Source organism: Emys orbicularis, chromosome 4, assembly GCF_028017835.1.
Source record: "Emys orbicularis isolate rEmyOrb1 chromosome 4, rEmyOrb1.hap1, whole genome shotgun sequence".
NCBI lineage: Eukaryota > Metazoa > Chordata > Testudines > Emydidae > Emys > Emys orbicularis.
The window spans coordinates 25,138,334-25,152,341 of record NC_088686.1 but is presented as its reverse complement, the minus strand read 5'-3'; positions in this window follow the sequence as shown (position 1 = coordinate 25,152,341).

Genomic DNA, 14,008 nt, shown 5'->3' with positions numbered 1-14,008 from the left:
GCTTTTAAGAGAAATGGTGCTGGGGAGGACAAAAGATCATTTTGTGAGAAAGGGAGAGGATTGTGGTGGAAGAGAAAACATCCCAAAGTTAATCTAGGGGAGAAGACATAGCCAAAACCCCTCCTTCTAACTAGGGTGACCAGATGTCCCGATTTTATAGGGACAGTACCGATTTTTGGGTCTTTTTCTTATATAGGCTCCTATTACCCCTCACACCCTGTCCCGATTTTTCACACTTGCTGTCTGGTCACCCTATTTCTAACCCGCTTCTCCAGGGCACTCCCAAGCACAAAACTGACTGATAAACTTCCAAGTCCCCTACGTTCCCCCACTCATGCTGTGTGGTGAAAAGGGAAGCAGAGGAAGGCACAGTGGGGTGGGTTGCTCCTCCCCCTTGCACAGCCATTTATGGAAGCCTCTTGCTTCCATTAAAGATCTATGCTACCAATCAGCTGTGCAGGAAAAACATGTTTGTGGGTGGGAGAGGGAAGGGTTGGGAGGAAGCTGTGCTCAGCAGTTTGCTGCTCTTGCCACCTTGAGCACGAGAGGAGCAGCAAAATGAATGGGAAGCTAATGCTACCTCAGAGAATGTCAGAGAACACAGCCATGAGCTGGCATCCAGTGGCGGCATATATACTGGCCCTGATATGTTGCTATGGCTAAGGGAAAGGAGAATGTCCAGGGATAGTCCCTCCACATGACTGGCCAACGATCTGTACATTTGGGGATCCATTTCTCTGGCTGCTGCCTCTTCATTTTATGGCCTGGCCCCCGTGGCTGGTTCATGCCTCTGCCAGTCCATTGGTCTAAAGGTAGAATACAGGCTCTTATACAGAGGGAGAGTTTTAAAATTAAGTTGTTCCCCTCTCACTTATGTATGGGCCCAATTAGTCATTCCATTTTGGCAGGAGGATATTACTTTAACATAGATCCCCTCGTGTGGGAGTCCATTCCACTTGTTCGCCTCTCTCTGTAAAATAAAACCTTCTTAAACTCTTTTGTAGATAGCCCCTCTTAAGGTAAGCTCAGCATAATGCCAGTGCTTAGAAATGTTTCCTTCTCCTGAAAGCATTTGTGCAAGGCTGCCTCTAAGTGCCTTTGCCACAATCTTTCCCATATGATAGTGAACAAACTCTTGGAGAACAATGCTTTATAATTTCAGAGATGGGTTTCCTTCCAAGTTTTCAGATGCTATGCTTGTCCCGGAGCCACAGGATCGGTGCTAAGCCTTCAGCTTTGGAACAATCTCTTGGAGGAACCCCTTGTGTGTGCCAGGGTCTCACTCTTCCTTCAGGGTAGGCCATGTAGCCTCAATGCCTCCTTAGACTGAATCTTTGGGGCTTCATCACTCCTGCTTCACACTGTGAACTCTGCTTACCAAGTCCAACTGAGAGAGACTTCTGGTAGAGACTTGTACACTCTTCAGAGACCAACGCACCTCACTCAGTATTTGCAGTGACACTCAAGCGGTGTTTTCAAAACAGTCAGGTTTATTGATCAACTGGAGCATAGCATAGTCCTTAGGTTAGCATAAAGAAATAAAGATTAAAACATAGTCCATTCGGGTCAGCCCAGAGGAGTTCACCAGCCAAGCTGTGGTGAACTCCATTTTCAGGCTCTGTGTGTCTCTCTCTGACTTCCTCCCTAGTCAGTTCCCAGGTGAGAGAGAAAGCCCAAACTTCTTCCACAGCCCGTTTATCCCCCCTCCTCACCTCACACCACTCAGTCCCTGCTGAGAGGTGGATAAATCCTTCTCCCGCTGGGTCTTTAGTTGCTAGGTGTCAGTGTCTTGGTGACTGGTTTTTCCACTGTCTTCTCAGATTTTCCGTATGGGTGGGCCTTGGCCAGCTTCTTAATGACTCTATTCATTCCACCCAGACAGTGTGGTGAAACACACTCCTAGGTCTCTTAGCCTGCTCGGAGAGCAAACTTAATCCTTCCCCCCCGCCTCTCCCAGGTAGCATTGCAAAGCATGGGGGAAACTGAGCCACACATAAGATTAATAAAAAATTACAAAAAATTCTCACTTCGTCACAAAGCTTCAAGGGGATCTCAAGTTGATGGTTGTTAACACATCAACAGTTAAAGTGCGAAGACAGTCAGGTATAGTCATCAGAATTATCTGATTTCAGGCATGAGCTCAGGAGATTTTTCAGTGGGCGGAGCAGGTGCACAGAATCATTTGAGTTTGAGTATGATGCAGGAGGAGACAGAGAGTTATTGGAGTGACTAGAAGGGGAAAGCAATGGGGTTAAAGCATTAAAAGAGCATCTTTGCTACCTGCTAATGGAGCTGCTGCTTCTTTAGCTCAGCTGATAGAGAAAGCCTGTGTTTGGAGCTGAACATCCTGGATTCTATTCCAGTTGCTCACCTGGGGGCGAGGGCACTATATTTACATCCTGAAAGGCAGATACAGTATGTATCCTCACCAGATGGAGAAACTGAGCCACAAGGGTGAAGGGCTTGGCCAGAGGGAGTCAGTGTCAAAGTAGGATGTAAAAATTCTTGCCTCCCAAATCCTGTGCTCAGATCACTAGACCAGGCGTACGCTTCCCACGGAGTGTAGAAATGCTGGAAAACTGCCCAATTATTGTACTATCAGATAATGGTCCTGACGGTCCTTCTCTGCAGGGCAGCCATCACTCCCTTTCAAAGTGTGAGTAATATAAAATCAAGACTCCTTAGAAAGAGTTAATTGAGGTGCTCCAGCATCCATTTCCCTTCTGTCTTTTAAATCTCAGTACAACAGATGCCGAGATTAAAAATGGTAGCAGGATTTGAAGGAATAGTTTGAAATAAACCATGCAAATGACATAAGCAAGGCATTTTCATATTTTTAAAAATACCTTTTCTTGCTGTTTCTCTATAATACTCTGTACTCCCATACCACCTTCCATCTGAAGATCTGAAAGTGTTTCACAAACATTATTGGCTGCTGCGAGAATGAATCTGTCACCCCCTGTCATAACTATAAAGGGAAGGGTAACAGCTCTCCTGTGTACAGTACTATAAAATCCCTCCTGGCCAGAGACTCCAAAATCCTTTTACCTGTAAAGGGTTAAGAAGCTCGGGTAACCTGGCTGACACCTGACCCAAAGGACCAATAAGGGAACAAGATACTTTCAAATCTTGGGGGGGGACAAGGCTTTTGTTTGTGCTCTTTGTTTTTGGTTGTTGTTCACTCTTGGGACTGAGAGGGACCAGACATCAATCCAGGTTCTCCCCATCTTTCTAAATAAGTCTCTCATATTTCAAACTTGTAAGTAAAAAGCCAGGCAAGGCGTCTTAGTTTTACTTTGTTTTCTCAACTTGTAAATGTACCTTTTACTAGAGTGTTTATCTTTGTTTGCTGTACTTTGAACCTAAGACTAGAGGGGAGTCCTCTGAGCTCTTTAAGTTTGATTACCCTATAAAGTTATTTTCCATACTGATTTTACAGAGATGATTTTTACCTTTTTCTTTAATTAAAAGCCTTCTTTTTAAGAACCTGATTGATCTTTCCTTGTTTTAGATCCAAGGGGGTTGGATCTGTATTCACCAGGAGTTGGTGGGAGAAAGGAGGGGGATGGTCAATTTCTCCTTGTTTTAAGATCCAAGGGGTTTGGATCTGTATTCACCAGGAGTTGGTGGGAGAAAGGAGGGGGATGGTTAATTTCTCCTTGTCTTAAGATCCAAGGGGTTTGGATCTGTATTCACCAGGGAATTGGTGAAAGGTTTCTCAAGGCTTCCCAGGGAAGGGAATTAGTCTTTGGGAATGGTGGCAGCGGACCAGATCTAAGCTGGTAATTAAGTTTAGAAGTCTTCATGCCGGCCCCCACAGTTGTACCCTAAAGTTCAAAGTGGGGATACAGCCTTGACACCCCATTTTAACAGGTGGACAATTGAGGCACACAGAGGTTAAGTGACTTGCTCTAAGTCACCCAAGAAGTCTGTGCTGGAGCTAGGAACAGATCCCCTCATCTCTTGAAATGTTCTATCACCATCCTTCCTCCCCTTGAAGTGTGAAATCAGTGGCATAACATCAGGGTAAAACTGATGTTAATAGAGCAGAGAGTCATCTTTTTCTTTGTTTGTCCTGGCATACAGGCTCATAGGTTTGTCATTGTAGGGCTGGATTGTCAATATCTGGGCTCCTACCTTATTATGTTTGTTGGTTTTTATTACTTAATTAAAGGAGAAATTAAGCCTTTTGTTTTGAAAAACCATTGCATGGACTTAGTAAAGAAATTCCACCCCCAGCCCATCCATCCAGCTCCAGGCCAAGTTTTAGACCTTGCCCAGGCCCGCTGACAGCAATTCTGGGCCCCAGGGCGGAACACTCAATGGCATAGGTGCCGACTTACCCTCTGCCCAGTGGTGGTCGACCCGCCCCTGCCCCCACCCCTGCACCGCTTCTTCCCACCCCTGTCCCGCCCTCGCCCTGCCCCCATTCCACCCCTTCCCCAGAGTCCCCGCCCCTGCCCCGCCTCTTCTCCGCCTCCTCCCCTGAGCGCGCTGCGTCCCCGCTCCTCCCCCTCCCTCCCGGAAAGTCCTAAGTGCCGACAAACAGCTGTTAGGCGGGGGGGCGGGAAGCACTGGGAGGGAGGGGGAGGAGTAGGGATGTGACGCGCTTGGGGGAGGTAGGAGGAGGCGGGGGGGACGGGGGGGCAGGGGGAGCTTGGCTGTCGATGGGTGCAGACCACCTGCTAATTTTTCCCTGTGGGTGTCCCAGCCCCGGAGCAACCACGCAGTCGGTGCCTATGGTCAATGGGGCTTCCACTTGCCCGCCCGGCTGCCTCTGCCGGTACCACCCTGCATGCACCTAGGAGCCCTGTGGCCTGCCCGGGCAATCTAAAAGGGCATCGGGCTCCCGGCCACTGCTGCCTTTATCACAGCAGCGGTGGCAGCCGGGGGCCCTCTTTTAAATCGCCCGGGCCCCTGGGCAATTGCCCCCTTGCCCCCCCCTGCGGGCGGTGGGCCTGTCCTTGCCAACTTTATAGCATCACTGTAACTCTCTCCTGTTCTGCAACTTGCAAACAGCATAATGACATACTACTGGGCATGTTGTCTGATATGTCTCTTTAATCAAGGATCTTCCAAAATAAAGTAGACAAAATTTAAACTGGTCTGTGTATGCATCTGATTTTATCAGACACAAAGGCCACAGAAAACGGAACATGGGAAAGTTTTCCCAGTGAAGCTGGCCTTGAAGACCCAGCAGATAAAGCAGAGAGAGATCAGAGACTAAAACATGCCAGATGTTCTTTCTCTTTGCAGGGGGAATGGTGCTGGTATAGTGTCCTGGGCGTGGGGTTCTTCACTCCTGGAAGAACCTGGTGCACTCAAGTGCCTCTGACACATCTACATTATCCTGCCCAACCTCCAGCTGCTCTAGTGTCTCTTTATTCTCACCCCTTTTCCCTTTGCTCTATATGCTCTTCCTAATCTTCTCACCATACTGCTGTCTTTGGCCTCTGATACTGCATTATTATCCATATGCATGGTGTGCTGCACCCACATGCTCACACTGTTGAAATTAGTGCAGCAGTCTATCTTTCATATCCAATGCAGGATTGGGGCCTGTGTCTCTTTTTCCCACTGTTGGCTTTGTAAATTCTATCACCTTGCCCTCTCCTCCTTAAAACCCACCTCTTCCAAGCAAAACACTTTAAAAAAAATTGACTGATGGAATTTACTGTAAAATGAGTTGTTGTTTCTAATGAAATAATCTCCCTAGAGCAGGCTCAGCACATAAATTCCATGTGTCAGATTTCACTGAACAGAATTTTACTAAATCAGTAGAAAGCATAGGCGCCGAATCCGTGGGTGCTCCGGGGCTGGAGCACCCATGGAAAAAAAGTAGTGGGTGCTCAGCACCCACTGGAAGCCCCATGGATCAGCTCCCCCCACCCCCAGCGCCTCCCGCCCGCTGATGGCCCCCGACGATCGGCTCGTCCCCTTCCCTCCTAGCACTGCCCACCCTCCACAATCAGCTGTTCAGCGGCATGCAGGAGGCACTGTGGGGGAGGAGTGGGGGCAGAAAGAGGTGGGGGAGGGAGCGGAATGGGGTGAGAAGAGGCAGGGCAGGGGTGGAGCAGGGGTGGGAAGAGTCAGGCTGTGGGCAGAGCAGGGGCGGGAAGAGGCGGGGTGGGGGTGGGGGTTTGGGGGAAGGGGTGGAGTGCGGGTGAGGCCTAGGGCAGAGCAGGGATCCAGCACCCTTGAGGAAATCACAAAGTCGACGCCTGTGGTAGAAAGGCAGGATTAACATCAGAACTGAAGGTGTTTGAGCACTACAGCTATTCATTGCATAGACTTGAGCTGCTCCTCTCCTCTGCCAGAATCATAAGGAACAATCGTAGCTATCCTGAGTACATAGTCTTTACATACCATGTATGGAATGAAGGTTTTAAAGTTTGATCAACTGCAGGACAAGCTTGAAAATCGTCCCACAATTTTGAAACTTCTGTGTTTGTTTATTTTATAGTGTAGGGCAGGGAGGGGCTGGATTTCTGAGATGTTTCTAATGGGATGATGCCTCGGACTCATAACTATTTGAAGCCCCAAAGAACAGAGAATATGACCAAGAGGACTATGTGTGCGTGAGAGGGAGCTCAGGTCTTACAATGACTCCATGCTTCAGAAATTTTTGTGATGACCCCTGGGAGAGGCTGAGTCATTGGATCATGACCTCTTTCTCCTTTGGGGCCTATTTATATTGGGTATCTGTGGCAGTATAGCTACACTGTATCCATTTGATTTACTTAGTGTTACTGAAATCTGGTGGGATGATTCACACAACTGGAATGTTAAAAGCAATTGTTATAACCTATTTAGAAAGGCTCATGTGGAAAAGGGGCAGAGGGACTGGCACTCTGTCAGAAATGGCATTGTCTGTTTCCAAGTCACCAGTAACTCTGAAGAAAATGATCTTGAATGCTTGTAGATCAATGCGCTAAGATAAGGCACAAGATGAGGTACTAGTTGGCGTGTGCTACAGCCCATGAAATCCCACTAGGAAACAGGATGCACCTATCTACAATGTGTGGGGTAGGAAAAAAGGGTATGTGATCATGGGGGACTTCAATTTGAGTGATCTATGCTATGGAGGTTTCATGTGGCCAATACTAAAACATGCTTGGAATTTCTAAACATAATAGATGACAATTTTCTAACTTAAAACATTTTGCAGCCAACACAGGGGAATTCTGTATTACAGCTTGTCTTGACAGATAAAGAGGAACTGATCATAGAACTAAAAATTAATGGTAGCTTAGGTAGAAGTCTGACTTGTTCACATTTATTATGTGCAAGCAGAATAAAGTCCAGAGCAGTCATATATATATATCACAAAGCAAAACCAATTATGAGCCAAATCAGCTGAGAGGAAAAATTTAAACAGAAAAATGTGAATGATAATTGGGAATCATTAAGAACACCATACTACATGCCCAAAAGCCACAATCAAGGAAGAAGGCCATGCTGGTTAAAAACCTGACTTGTTTAGAGGGGAAGTGAAGGCAGCTGTAAAAATAAATAAATAAATACAAATAAATAATATGTAACAAATGGAAGAAAGGGGAAGTTAATAGTAATGAATATAAATCAGAAGTTAGGAATTGTAGAAAATTGATAAGGGAAGCCAAGGGATACAACTCTATGCCCAGCAGACTAAAGGGCAATAAGGAAACGTTTTTAAAAATATATTAGGAACAAAAAGAATCCTGACAGTAATATTGGTCCATTAGATAGAAATGGTATAATTCTTATTAATAATGCAGAAAAGGCAGAAGTGTTCAATAAATATTTCTCTACCATATTTGGGGAAAAAACAGATTATATAGTCCCACCATATGGTGATGATAACATGCTTTCCATTCCACTAGTATCTCTGGGGGATGTTAAACAGAAGCAATTAAAGTTACACATTTTTAAATCAGCGGGTCCAGATAAATTACATCCAAGAGTTTTACAAGAGCTGGCTGAGGAGCTGTTAATGTTGATTTTCAATAGGTCTCAGTCCACTGTGGAAGTTCAAGAAGATTGGAAAAAAATTAATATTGTGCCAGTATTTAAAAAGGGTAAACGGGATGACCCAGATGATTATAGGCCTGTCAGTCTGACATCGATCCCGGGCAAGATAATGGAGTGGCTGATATGGGACTCAATTAATAAAAAACTAAAGAAGAATGATGTAATTAATGCAAATCAACATGGTTTTTTGGAAAATGGATCTTGTCAAACTAACCTGGTCTCTTTTTTTTGTGGTGAGATTACAAGTTTGGCTGATGAAGGCAATAGTGTTGACACAATATACTTACACTTCTGTAAGGCATTTGACTTGTACTGTATGACATTTTGATCAAAAAACTAGAATGACATAAAAGTAACATGGCACACATTAAGTGGATTATAAACTGGCTAAGTGATAGGTCTCAAAATATAACTGTAAATGGGGAATCTCCAATGGGGTCATGCAGGGAGTGGTTCTTGGCCCTCTACTATTTAACATTTTTATCAATGACCTGGAAGAAAACTTAAAATAATCACTAATAAAGTTTGCAGATGATCCCAAAACTGGGGGAGGGGTAAATAAGGAAAAGGACAGATCACTGATACAGAGAGATCTGGATTGCTTGGTAAACTGGGTGCAAGCAAATAGTACGTGTTTCAATATTGCTAAATGTAAAGGTATACGTCTAGGAACAAATAATGTAGGCCATACTTACAGGACAGGGGACTCTATCCTGGGAAGCAGTGACTCTGAAAAAGATGTGGGAGTCATGCTGGATAATCAGCTGAACATGAGCTCCCAGTGTGACTCTGCAAACAAAAGAGCTAATGTGATCTGGTGATGCATAAACAGGGGATGCTCCAATAGGAGTAGAGAGGTTTTTTATCTCTGTATTTGGCACTAGTACGACCACTGCAGTAATACTGTGTCCAGTTCTAGTGTCCACAATTAAAGAAGTATCTACAGGGGGAACAAATATTTAATAATGGGCTCTTCAATGTAGCAGAGAAAAGTATAACACGATCCAATGGCTGGAAGTTGAAACTAGACAAATTCAGACTGGAAATAAGGTATACATTTTTAACAGTGAGAATAATTAACCACGGGAACACTTTCCCAAGGGTTGTGATGGATTGGATGTTTCTTCTTTAAGTGATGTCCCCATGGGTGCTCCACTGTAGATGCGGCAGCGCCCCCGTGCCTGCGATCAGAGATCTTTAGCAGCAGTGCCCGTCGGACCACACATACGCACCTCCCACATCTCAAGATTTGAAGGGGACATATATATAGCATTGTGTAGTCCGACTGGCCCCCAGTTCCTTCTCTACAGCCTTTGGTCTGAGATAGAATCTTCAGCAGAGCCCACTTCTCCTTTTTGACTAGATAGTGCCTTACCTGTTAGTTTTAGGGTAGTTAGTACTTCCTCCTTCTTCTTTCCTCTGTGTTAAAAAAATGTTTTTGCTTTACCCTACTCATTACTTCATAGGTTAGGTTTTCGTTTCCTGGCTTCCCGCCCTTCCCGATTGGGAAGCTTTTTTCTCACCCTTATGCCCGGATTAAGAGGTGTGTCTCTTGCTAACTCACCTTCCCGATAACAGATGGCCACCCACAGTATATTCACTGTCTAGCAGAAGGACATGTCTCACAAAAGTGTTCCCACTGCCATGACTTGATTGCCAGAGTTAGAAAAGACCGGGACATTTGGTTACAACTTCTCTTCATGGAGAAATAACTGCATCCAGCATCGGACCAGGGCCTTGACTCTCCCCGTATGCCACTTTCCTGCTTTGACGAGAAGAAATGGGCTCCCTCATCACTCCCTGAGGCACTGCCCGCTAGAACACCATCCCCTGCGAGGTCAGTCACCTCGACATCATTGGACATGGGACATAGCTCCAGGGCCTGTTTGAATACCTCTAGTACAGGAACAAAACAACAGTCTAAAGACCCTAACCGGGCAGACCTACAGCCCTTGACACCATCTCTCAGCTCTGGAGACCAAGAAAGACCAACTTTGGGCCCTAAGGCACCAACAAAACTGTTGGCACTGATGAAGCTGTTGGCACCGAGCAAGTCTTCAGCTCCACCTGCTGGCTGCTCAAGAGACTGTATCTCTTCCTCTGCACCGATTCATGGTGCGGATGATGTTCCTACCTCCTCCCCAGGAGTTCAGATACCCTAAAGAGCTACTTGTATCTGACGTGCCTGAGTCACCACTGCTCAAACATGACCTCCCACCCCTTCCACCCTCCTCTCTGGGCTCATGACATTCTTCCCTTTTCTCTTTGAGGACCACAACCCCTTTCCCCAGTGACAAGGAGGAAGAAGAGGAGGAGGAGTGTTCCATCACACCCTCTTGTTCAAGACAGGTGCAAACGACTTCCTCTACATGTCCTCACTATTCACAATCCACTCCTGGACCAGAACCCTGGTATGGACCACTGTGGATGCAACCCCAAACGTTCCACTCCCTCCACATTGGCCATGCCGGTTCCCCTGGTCCATGTACAGAGCCCAGTTCAGGAAGCCACCCCGGTGCAAAATCCAGAGACTTACACCTTTGCCTTCTCCACCAATTTCTCTTCCACCAGAGACCAAGCCTCCCCTGGTAACAGATGAAGAGGAAGAACAGGAGGAGGAAGCTCCATTACATTTCTCCTCTTCTTCCCCTGATGAGGCTCTCATCCTCTGCCTCCTACTGCTGCTGATGACTTATGGTTATACGGTTACACATGTGGTGTCTTCAGGTGGGGCTACGTACAATATATGTCCTTCACAAACACAGCCTGCACAAACTCTTATCTGTGCCCATGAAGGTCAAGGACTCACTACTGTGGTGGACACAGCCCAAGAATGTCTGTGTAGGGATTCCTTTCCTTCAACCAGCACCCGCCGACCACGATTCTAACAACCAAAGCCTCCTTAATCGGTTGGGGAGTGCACCTTCACACTCATACAGTGCAGGGCAGATGGTCCTTAGCCGAACCCACCCTACACATCAACCTTCTAGATAAATTAAATTAATGGAGATATCCCATCTCCTAGAACTGGAAGGGACCTTGAAAGGTCATCGAGTCCAGCCCCCTGCCTTCACTAGCAGGACCAAGTACTGATTTTGCCCCAGATCCCTAAGTGGCCCCCTCAAGGATTGAACTCACAACCCTGGGTTTAGCAGGCCAATGCTCAAACCACTGAGCTATCCCTCCCCCCCATTGCGGAGAGCTATGAGCTCTCTGCAATGCCTGCCAACATTTTCTCCCACTGATCTCACATTGCACCATCAGAGTCATGACGGATGGACAAATCATCTGCATGTTTTATATCAACAGGCAAGGCGGAGTAAAGTCCCACTTTTTTTGGATGCACTGAAATTATGGAACTGGTGTATCCAACACAACATTACCATCTCAGCCACATATGTCCCTGGACACCAGGAAACAACACTGCAGACTCATTGAGCAGGAGATTCTTCCACAATCATGAGTGGGAACTGGATATGCAAATCCTTCAGTTTATCTTCCACCGCTGGGGATTCCTCACCATAGATCTTTTTGCCACACCGCAAAATGCCCACTGCCCTCAATTCTGCTCCAGGGTGGGACTGGGACATGGATCTCTGGGAGACACATTCCTCATCACATGGGATGCGCCACTACTCTATGCCTTCCCTCCCTTCCCCCTGCTCTTTCAAGTGCTCCACAAGACAGGAGCACTGAGCCCTTGTCATCCTTATAGCTCGGAGATGGCCACAACACATCTGGTATACTTACCTCCTTCACATGACCATGTGCCCTCCGATCTCTTGCCATCTGAGTCCGTGACTCCTTTCACAGGATGCGGGTCGTATCCTCCATCCCAATCCACAATTGCTCCACCTGAAAGCCTGGCTCCTTTATGATTCTGGGATTCGGAAATAACCTGTTCGGAAGCAGTTAAACAGGTACCCTTGAATAGCAGATGCGACCTGACTAGATGCACTAACGTCCAAAAATGGACTAGATTCCAATGCTGGTGCATCTCCCATCATGTCAACGCAATGAGTGCTCCATTACCACTTATCCTGGACTATATTTTACACCTTAAACAATTGGGATTATCCACTAGCTCCATCTGTGGGCATTTGGCTGCCATCACAACCATCCATTGCCACATAGACAGCCACTTTGTCTTCATACACCCACTCACAAAAAGTTTCCTGGAGGGTCTCCAAAATCTTTACCCTCACATACAAGATTCAACCCTGGCCTGGGACCCTGGCCTTGTCTTATGCTCTGTGTTTGAACCAATGGCAATGTGCTCTTACTTCACTTATCTATGAAAACAGCATTTCTTGTTGCTATTACCTGTGTCCAATGGGCTGGTGAAATTGGAGCACTTATGGCATACCCCCCATATACACTTTTTTATAAAGACAAAGTTATGTTATGTCCACACCCCAAATTTTTTACCCAAGGTACCATCCTCTTTCCATCTTAATCAATCTATCCACCTGACTTGCTTCTTTCTGAAGCCTCATAGCAACCAACAGGAGGCAGCGCTGCACACCAGGACGTCAGATGAGCATTAGCTTTCTACCTTTCCAAAAATTGCCACACTTACTCCTTTCAATGGCTGAAAGATCCAAGGGCGTAGCCATCTCTAAGCAATGCCTTTCCAAGTGGATCTTGCAGTGTATACATCTATCCTACCAACTACACAATGGACAATCTCCTCCTGGAACTAGAGCACATTCCACTTGCCACCTCCATTGCTTTTCTCAATAATGTCCTGACTGCTGACATTTGCAAACTGGCCACATGGGCATGAGCGGGCACTTTTGCCCATCACTATACCATCACTCCCGACGCCGCAGCAGATACTGTCCTAGGGCATGCTGTCCTATCATTGGCAGTAAATGCTGCTCCAAAGGCCCAGCCTTCCTATTAGGGGCACTGCTTCCTAGTCACCTACAGTCGAGCACTCATAGGGCCCTCATTTGAAGAAGAGAAGGTTACTCACCCTGTGCAGTAACTGAGGTTCTTTTAGATGTGTGTCCATATGGGTGCTCTACTACCTGTCCTCCTCCCCTCTGCTTCGGAGCTGAAACATAAGCTCTGTGGCAGGAAGAAACTGGGGGCGGGGGTCAGCCTGACAAGCACTATATATATATGTCCTGCTCACGACATGAGATGGGGGAGGTGCGCATGTGCAGTCTGATGGCCACTGCTGCTGCTGATCTCCGATCCCAGGTGCAGGGGGTGCTGTCGCACCTACAGTAGAGCACCCATTGAGAAACACACCTGAAGAACCTCAGTTACTGCACAGGATGAGTAACCTTCTCTTTTCTAAAAGCTCTGCTCTAGGAATTAATTTGGGGAAGTTCTACGGCCTGTGTTATACCAGAGGTCAGACTAGACGATCCTAATCAGAGGTGCTGTGTAGGGGAGGCATGCTGGGTCAAGTGCCCCCGATTGGCCTGCCGGGGGTGGGGAAGGAGAGGAGCTCTGTCCTTCTCTCCCTGCACCTCTCCTCCGTCACATTCAGCCGCTCTCCCTGGCAGCCGGGCAGGGAGCGGGATGGAGCCACTTCTGCCTGAGAGAGCCTTGCTGGGAGGCAGCAGCGGCCCGCTCCCTGCCAGGGCTCTGCTGCTGGGGACAGGAGTTGAGTGAGCCGGAGCCCCCTGTCACCCACCTGGCATGCTCAGCCCCTGTCCCTGGCAACCGAGGGGAGGGGCAGTCACATGTCCAGTATGGGGAGGCACCAGTCATCTTGATCCTAATGGTCCCTTCAGGCCTTAGAATCTATGATTCAAGAATAAGCTGCACTGTTGCAGCTCCAGTTTACACCAGTTCAGTGTGTATACACTTGGAGTTTGCACCGGCAAGCTTTGATATAGCTATGCCAGTACAAATATCTGCAGTCTGCAGCTTCTTGTTGGGTAGCCATTCACAGAACTCGTTGACATTTTTCAAACACTAAAGTAATTTTCTCTAAAAATGGCTTTTTTTCTTATCTGATTTTTTTTTTTTTTGGTGGAAA